Consider the following 9359-nt stretch of genomic DNA (forward strand, 5'->3'; position numbering starts at 1 on the left):
TTTTACTATATATGTCTTTTGGTGCTCTTGGGCGAGAATTCCCCTCGGGCACATGCCTGGAAGCGAGCTTGCGGAGGCATCATAGCGGAGTGTTTTCTGCAGTGTGATGGGTTAGGTGGCATGAACCAGCTCTCGCTTCCCCACACTTGAGTCCACCTGATCCATTCACTGGTCTGGAGGATCTGGCGGATCCTCTCTGCACATCTCAATGCTCCCAGTTGAGAAGAATGAAAACCAGTGTACTGTGGTAGACCTAATTTGCATTTACCAGAGTCTGAAAGGGCTGGACATCTTTCTGTGGTGATTAGCCATTTATGACTTGAATAGTGTCCTCTCCTCCCCCCCAAATTCATGTCCACTCCAAATAAATAAATAAAAACAAAAAAATTTACATGTCCACTCAGAATCTCAGACTGTAACCTTATTTGGAAACAGAGTCTTTGAAACTTATGCAGTTAAGTTATGATGGGGTCATTTTAGATGAGAGCAAGCCTTGAATCCATTGACTGGTGTGCTGGGAAGGGTGCCACGTGGAGACACAAGTGGAGACTGAAGATGCATCTACATGCTGAGGACCGCTAAGGATGGCAGAGACAAGTGGAGATTGGAGATGCATCTACACGCTGAGGACCGCTAAGGACGGCTAGCAGCCACCAGGAGGCAAGGAAGACTTCCTCTCTCGAGCCCGTAGAGAAAGCATGGCCCTGCCGGCACCTTGAAATTTTTTCCACTGGTCAAATTTTTTAAAAAATCTCTCTGACAAGACCATACTGCCTTAATTACCAATAGCTTTAGATAAGTCTCGATATCCATTAGCGAACTTTCCTCACATGATTTATTTTTTGTAGGAGCGATGTAGCAAATGCTGTCATGTCTTCCTTGAATTCCTTTACTTGGCCATTTCACCATTAGTTTCTCAGGAACATTTCCTAATAATCCATTTTCCCATGGACCCCTCTCTCACGGTCTTTTGGGGAATGATTTTAACATTCTGATGTTACACGTACATTTTAGAATATCTTTTCGGGTTACATAAAATCCTATGGAGATTGTGTTTGGAATTGTTTGGAAAACGTAGATCAGTTTAGGTAGAGAATTATGCATTTATGATATGAAATATTTTTTACACATGAATATGAAATATTTTTCTATTTGTAAGTCATTTGAGTGAATTTCAATGAAAGTTTCGTTTTCTGAGTAATCATCTTGCACATATCTTATCAGATTCATTTCTATGGTTTTCATGGCTGTTGTAAATGGTGAGGGTTTTGTTTTGTTTTAATTTTGCTTCCTAACTGCTGCTAGTGTGTAGAAATACAGTTTATTTTATGCTTGGTCCTATGTCTTTGATATGCCTGGTCATTTTTGATTGAGCTCTGGACTTTGTATATGAGAAATATGTACCAGGATCTCCTTGTCAACCTGGCGATTCCTTTTTTATTTTTGTAAATTAATTTTTACTGGAGTATAGTTGCTTTACAATGTTGTATTCGTTCCTACTGTACAGCAAAGTGAACCAGTTATACATATACACATGACCCCTCTCTTTTGGATTTCCATCCCATTTAGGTCACCATAGACCACTGAGTGGGGTTTCCTGAGGTATACAGTAGGTTCTCATTAGTGATCTATTTTATATACAATATCAATAGTGTATATGTGCCTATTCCAGTCTCCCAATTCATCCCACCCAATTCCCTCCTTGATGTCCGTATATTTGTTCTCTATGTGTCTCTATTTCTGTTTTGCAAATAAGATCTTCTATACCATTTCTCTAGATTCCACATATATGTGTTAATATATGTTATTTTTCTCTTTCTGATTTACTTCTAGTGATTCTTCCTTAGAAGTAAAGTGACAGTCACTCAGTTGTGTCCGACTCTTTGTGACCCCATGGACTATAGCCCTCTGTCTATGGGATTCTCCAGGCAAGAATACTGGAGTGGGTTGCCATTTCCTTCTCCACTTCCTTAGAAGAATATTTTTAAATGCAAAGAATAAAATGCACGAGATTACAAAGAAACCAGTTATATTGAACTGTAGCTCAAAGGACCTGGGCGCCCACAGATCCTAGTTTAAGAACAGTGCAGAGGTTCTGGGTGATGTTGCTATCCACCAGAGAAGGTTCACTGCAAGCTTTGGGGAAGCAGATGGAGTGGAGTTTGAGGACTTCAGCCCAGTCATGAGCTGAGCTGATTTGAGACTCAACTGCAGTTTTGGAAGACTCTGTCTGTTTCAGGTTTGCACTCCCCTGCCGGGGGTGCACCCTCCTTGGGTCCCAGTAGGAGCTTAGTTTACTTCTGCTGATTTCGAACAAAGAGAAAATCTCAAGCATCCCATGTCTTAGGGTATAATATATCTGGCAGAAGCAGCTATCTTTCTACAGATAATAGGCTCCGACAGATTGTAGATCTCAAGACACTTAATCATGGGGTTCTGACATTTAACAACTCAGGAGTTTGGAGTTTTGTTGGCTTTCAAAGATAAGCAGAACATAATAAGCCAAATAAATTATTCTTCAGTTTTCTGCTGAAAATGCTATAAATAACATTTTACAAGTTCTGTCTCATCTTTTTATGAGGAACATTAATTCTTCCTCTAGCATAATATTTTTGTGAAGGAAAGGACATTTCTAAATATATTTATTAATTACTGAATAACAAGACAAATGAAAGGTTGGGGTCAGTTGTCTCCTATATTTTCTTTCAATGATCCAAAAAATTGCATGTTTTTACTGTACAGTTCTGAACTTTTAGTTAATTTACATCGGGCTTTGGCAACAGAAAGGGTTATATAATTGTGCAGCTTTCTTCTACCACATAGAGATCTGAGTTTTGAAAAAATAATCTCACTATTTAAATTTAGGAAATAATGAATGCTTGGTTAAGAAGGAAATTTTTTAAGACTTAATTTTTTTTAGCGTTGTTTCAAGTTCACAACAAAATTTAGAGACAGATGCAGAGATTCCATGTATGCCCCCAGCCCCACATATGTACAGCCCCCTCTGTTATCAACAGTCTCCACCAGAGGCGATATCGGGCACCGCTGATAGATCCGCACTGGCGCATCGTAATCCCCCGCAGTCCATGGTTTACGGGCAGTTCAGTGTGTGCTGTGGATTTGAATGCATAGTGATATACATCCATCACTACAGTATCTATCAACGGAGTAGTCTCATTGCTCTAGAAATCCTCCGTGCTCTAACTAGTCATCTCTCCCCCAAACCCCAGGCAACCACGGACCTTTTTTTTTTAACCGTCTCTATAGTTTTTCCTTTTCCAGAATGTTATTTATTAATAGTTGAAACCATACAGTAAGTAGCCAGTTCAGATTGACTTCTTTCATTTAGTAATTTGTATTTGAAGTGTCTTTTTGTGGCGTGACAGCTCATTTCTTTTTAACCCAGAATAATATTCTATAGTCTGGAGAAGGCAATGGCACCCCACTCCAGTACTCTTGCCTGGAAAATCCCACGGACAGAGGAGCCTGGTAGGCTGCAGTCCATGGGGTCACTAAGAGTCGGACACGACTGAGCGACTTTACTTTGACTTTTCACTTTCATGCATTGGAGAAGGGAATGGCACCCCACTCCAGTATTCTTGCCTGGAGAATCCCAGGGACACAGGAGCCTAGTGGGCTGCTGTCTATGAGGACGCACAGAGTTGGACATGACTGAAGCGACTTAGCAGCAGCAGTATGTACCATAGCTTATTTATCTACTCACCGATTAAGGCACTTTGTTGGTTCCAAGTTTTGGCAATTTTGAATAAAGCCACTGTAAACACTTATGCACAGGTTTTTGTGTGGACCTAGCTGACCTTTTCATTTGAAAAGACCCTGATGCTGGGAAAGGTTGAGGGCAGGAGGAGAAGGGGACGACAGAGGATGAGATGGTTGGATGGCATCACTGACTCAATGGACATGAGTTTGGGTGAACTCCAGGAGTTGGTGATGGGTAGGGAGGCCTGGCGTGCTGCGGTTCATGGGGTTGCAAAGAGTCGGACACGACTGAGCGACTGAACTGAACTGAACTGAGGTTTTCAACAGGCTTCCCTGGTGTCTCAGCAGTAAAGAATCCGCCTGCCAGTACAGGAGACTCAGGTTCAACCCCTGGGTTGGGAAGATCCCCTGGAGAAGGAAATGGCAACCCACTCTGGTATTATTGCCTAGAGAATTCCATGGACAGAGGAGCCAGGTGGGCTACAGTCCACAGGGTCACAAAGGATCGGACCTGACTGAGCGACTAAGCAACAACCACGTTTTCAGTGCTTCTGGGTAAATACCAAGGAGCAGGACTGTGGGGTCATATGGTATGTTTAGGATGTTTAGTTTTGTAAGGAACTTTACAAAACTGCCCAACTGTCTTCCACAGAGACGGTAACATTTTGCCTTCCCACCAGCATGAATGAGCCTTCCTGTTGTTCCGAATCCTCACCAGTAGTTGGCCTTGTCAGACTTCTGGATTCTGGCCATTCTACTCGTGCAGTGGTATCCCATGGGCATTTTAGATTGAACCAGTCAATCCTAAAGGAAATCAGTCCTGAATATTCATTGGAAGGACTGATGCTGAAGCTGAAACTCTACTTTGGCTACCTGATGAGAAGAACTGACTCATTGGAAAAGACCCTGATTCTGGGAAAGATTGAAGGCTGGAAAAGAAGGGGATGACAGAGGATGAGATGTTTGGATGGCATCACTGACTCAATGGACATGAGTTTGAACAAGCTCTGGGAGTTGGTGATGGACAGGGAGGCCTGGCGTGCTGCAGTCCACGGGTCGCTGAATCAGACACAACTGAGCGACTGAACTGAAGTGTTCTTTGTGTATTTTGAATGACAGTTCTTTATCAGATGTGTCTTTTGCAAATGTTTTTTCCCATCCTGTGGCCTGTCTTCTCATTCTCTTGACATTGTCTTTTGCAGAGCAGAAGTTTTAAAATTTTGATGAAGTTCAGTTTACCAAAATTTTTTTTGACTGCACCATCAGCTTTTGAGGACCTAGTTCCCCAGCCAGGGATCAAACGTGGGCCCCTGTCAGTGAAACTGAATCCTTACCACTGGAATGCCAGGGAATTCCTTATCAACTATTTTCTTCACAGATCATGCAAGAAGAATTTTTCCCTTTTGATTTTTTAAACAAATTTTCTCTTATTAATAAAGAATACAAAAATAAATACATTACAGTATTCTCAATATTATATTATTTCAATTACTTGAGAGCCACTAGAAGAAAAAGACAGTTCTTCATAGTATATAGATTTAAAATTGTTATAATTCTCCAACTTATCTGTTCAAATCAGTTCAAACATTTATGGAGCATCTTCTACATGCCATATACTATGCTAAGCATCAGCTTGTGGTCCTGGCTTAAAGAATCTATGTTCTGTACCAGGCTTCAGTATAAGCAGTGGAGGACTGTTCCATAGGCTGAGTGTACCAACAAGCCAGGGTCACAACCTAAGCAAAACAAAGCGTTTTTTGAACATGATATATTTGTTTTCCATAAACTTACTTAGCATTTTGCAGAAAAATCTAAACGTGATTGTTAATTTCAGCACGCATGTAAGCTTGGAATGTTATAGTTTAGTGTTCTTGTTTTGAAGTTCATCGAGGGCAGCTGGTGGACATCAGGACCTTTTCAGTGCTGGGCGCCACTAAAGGTCTCAGTGTAGTTTAAGTTCTGACTTTGCTATTCTTGGTTGAGATCAGCTTAGAAGATGGGGATGGGATACTGCATTCACCCTACCTGCTTCTCCTCCCCAGCACACCCTCAAGAATTCTTTGGGCTGTGGACAAGAAATTAAAGGAGGATGGGGACAAATCTGATGCGAAGAGCATGGGGATTTCAACGTTACCCTTCTTCCTAGAGTTCAGACAGGGCAGGAAGGGTCATAACAGAAGTTCTTCCAGGAGACGCTGTTGAGGCCGATCAAGGAGGAGACAAGACCACAAGGTGGCAGTGTTGCACAACCAGCTTTATTGGGTGACACGAGAGGTGGCCTATGAGAAGGTCCCTCTCAACAGGAGACGCTCCGGGGACAGGCGGCACGGCGCCACCACCTTATGGAGGAAGAGGACAGGGAACTCCCAGGGCAGAGGGGGCTTACACGTCCAGCTGGTGTCACTCAGCAGCAGGGTAAGTTGGAGTGCGCCCAAGGGCAGCAGGGCTCTAGGGTGGGTAATTTAATGTATCAACTTGACTGGACCATGGGGTGCTCAGATTTTTGGCTAAACATGACTCTGGGTGTTTCAGGATGAGATTAACATTTGAACTGATAGACTCCCCCTGCCCAACACGGATGGGCCTCATCCGACCCACTGGAGACTTGAACAGAAGAGGCTGAGTGAGGGAGAATGGGCCTCCTTTGCCTGCCTGCCTCCAGGTGGCGACCTCGCTTTGGACTTGGACTTGACCTGGACTCTACACCATCAGCCCTCCTGGATATCCAGTTGCCAGCTGCAAATCTAAGGAAGTATCAGCCTCCGAATCACAGGAGCCAATTCCTTATAACTAACCTTTTGTATTGATATCCATATCTTCTGTATCTATCTATCTTACCTATTGATTCTGTTCCCTGGAGAATCTAGAAGGGTCTTGTATCACCACCGGGCTCGTCTTCTCCATGGCTCATGGATACGTTATGTCTATGTGGGTTATTTCTGATATGACGATACATCAGCTTACGTGGCTCTGAACATTTTGGAGCAAGTCTTCTGGTGAACATACGTGTGCACCTGCGTTTGGTGTTTACTGGAGAGTGGGGTGGCTGCATCGTGAGTGTGTCCGTGTCCCTCTTTAGGAGATAGGACCTGTCAGTAATGCCTAACGGAGCTCCAGACAGTCCAGCTCCAGCAAGGACCTACGCGTTTTCTGAAGTAGTGGCCCCGACAGCCGTGGACGAGGGTTCCTGTGGCTCCACACCCTCAGCAGCGCTTGGTGTCGTCAGGGTTTATTTTAATGATTCTGGTGCATGTGTAGTGGTATCTCATTGGTGTTTTATTTTGCATTTTCTTAATAAGTAAAAGGGTTTCCCAGATGGCACTAGTGGTAAAGAACCTTCCAAACATTGCCAAAGCAAGAGATGTAGAGACGTGAGTTTGATCCCTGGACTGGGAAGATCCCCTGGAGAAGGGCATGGCAACCCACTCCAGTATTCTTGCCTGGAGAAGCCCATGGACAGAGGAGCCTGGTGGGCTACGTCCATGGGGTCGCAGACAGCACAGCACAGCGGGTGTGTTGGTTGCTGTTTCACTGGGTATGTAAAGTAGGTAGGCTCCAAATGGCTACAAATATATTTATTTAGACTATCCATGGAACAACTGAATGTATGAGAACCTGAGGTTGAGTGCCAGTGGGCTCTGAGCTAACAGTCCTAGGTTGTGTGAAGGAGAAAATGCCATGGGGACCATTTTAGGCAATGCGCTGGAACCTTCTCTGGCCCATTTATGTAACAACTCTGGAGGGAAAAGAGGAGAGTCCTTCATTAGTCAAAGTCTTGGTAGCTAATGGTGCTTTCCCTGATTCTTGAGTCCTCTTTGTTTCAGGATGGCAATGAGCTGGGGGATCTTACATTTCACGTGAACTCTCTGTCACTCCAGTCGGTCCATACCGCACCAGCGTGGAAAGGGGGGGCAAGGGCTCAGGTAACCATAGCAACAGGAACAAAAATAGCTGCATCCTCTCAGCCACCGTCTATGCCCTTACTTACCCCTGGCAGAGTGCCATGCAGCTCTCCTTGGCTGGCAGCCACTTCAGGGCACCTACTGCAGCTACTGTGTTTGCTTAATAATGCTTATCTTGTTTCAATAATTGAAATATATTAAATGCTTATTACAGAGGATCTGGGAAGTAGAAAAATACAGAGGACTAATAGTGATCAATACGAGAGATAACTCTTAACACTTTTATATACTTCCTCTTAGTAAACAGAGGAGCCTGGTAGGCTGCAGTCCATGGGGTCGAGAAGAGTCGGACACGACTGAGCAACTTCACTTTCACTTTTCACTTTCATGCATTGGAGAAGGAAATGGCAACCCACTCCAGTGTTCCTGCCTGGAGAATCCAGGGACAGGGGAGCCTGGTGGGCTGCCATCTATGGGGTCGCACAGTCAGACACGACTGAAGCGGCTTAGCAGCAGCAGCAGTAATTTTTTAAGCTTTTTATTGTGTATTGGGATATAGCCAATGAACAGTGTTGTGATAATTTCAGGTGAGCATTGAAGGAACTCTGCCGTACATGCACACATGTCCATTCTCCCCCAGACTCCCCTCTCATCCAGGCTGCCACATAACGTTGAGCAGAGTTACATGTGCTATAAAGTAATCCCTTGTTGGCTGTCCACTTTAAATGTGGCAGAGTGTACCTGTCCATCCCAAACTCTCTGACTACCCCTTCTTCTCATCCTTCCTCTTCCTACTTTTAAAGGGGTATTTATAAATACTGAACATCATTACTGTTTTGTATTCATTTTTTTGCACCTTACATTAAACCATATGATTTTCCTGTGTCATGAAATACGCTTTAGAAACAAAATTCTTTTTGACCATGCTACGTGCCGTGAGGGATGCTCGTTCTGATACATGTTACAACACGGGTGAGCCTTGAAGACATCATGCTAAGTGAAATAAGCCAGACAGAAAAGGATTCCACGTAAGTGAGGTGCTTAGGGTAACGAGATTCATGGTACAGAAAGTCAAATGTTATTTGCTAGAGGTTGGGGAGAGGGACCAATGAGGGGCTGTTGTTTAATGGACATGGTTTCAGTTTTACGAGATAAAAAAGTCCTGGAGATGGATGGTGGTGATGGCTGTACAACACTGCAAGCGTACTTAGAACCCCTGAACTGTACACGTAAGCATGATTCAGATGGTCCAATTTTGTTATGTTTATTTTCCACCAAGAATACACGTGCATGCAATAGTCAGCACAGAGACAGAGCCTGATGCTAGAATCTAGCAGAAGCGTGCAAGACTTTAATGTATTTAGCCTTTTAACTTTATTAATCTTTTTATATTTATAAGTTTACAAACTTCTTGATGTTTTCTTTAATGGTTCCATAGGTTTAAAAAATTTATTTTATTTTTGGCCATGCCACGCAGCATATGGGATCTGACCAGAGGTCAAACTCACACCACCTGCATTTGAAGCTGAGTCTTAACCACTGGACCACCAGGGAATTCCTTCCAAGTTTTTATTTTATATTGCAGTATTGATGTTTGATTTACAAAGTTGTGTTAGTTTCAGGTAAAAGCAAAGTGATTTAGTTACATACATATATATATTTTTTCTTTTTCAGATTCTTTTCCTATGTAGGTTATTACAGATTATTGAGTTGAGTTCCCTGTGCTATAATCAACAG

The 9359-nt window shown here is 43.1% G+C and overlaps 1 long non-coding RNA gene across 1 annotated transcript; it reads left to right on the forward strand.

The window, feature by feature from the left end:
• Positions 1 to 6003: 6003 nt before the first annotated feature.
• LOC147366437 (uncharacterized) lies at positions 6004 to 8515 on the forward strand. The gene is made up of 2 exons (XR_015132487.1): positions 6004 to 6135; positions 6253 to 8515. It is a non-coding gene; the product is annotated as an uncharacterized LOC147366437 (long non-coding RNA).
• Positions 8516 to 9359: the final 844 nt, after the last annotated feature.

Source organism: Bos grunniens, chromosome 9, assembly GCF_055505025.1.
Source record: "Bos grunniens cultivar Pamir isolate PY7600 chromosome 9, Bosgru_T2T1.0, whole genome shotgun sequence".
NCBI classification, from domain to species: Eukaryota; Metazoa; Chordata; class Mammalia; order Artiodactyla; family Bovidae; genus Bos; species Bos grunniens.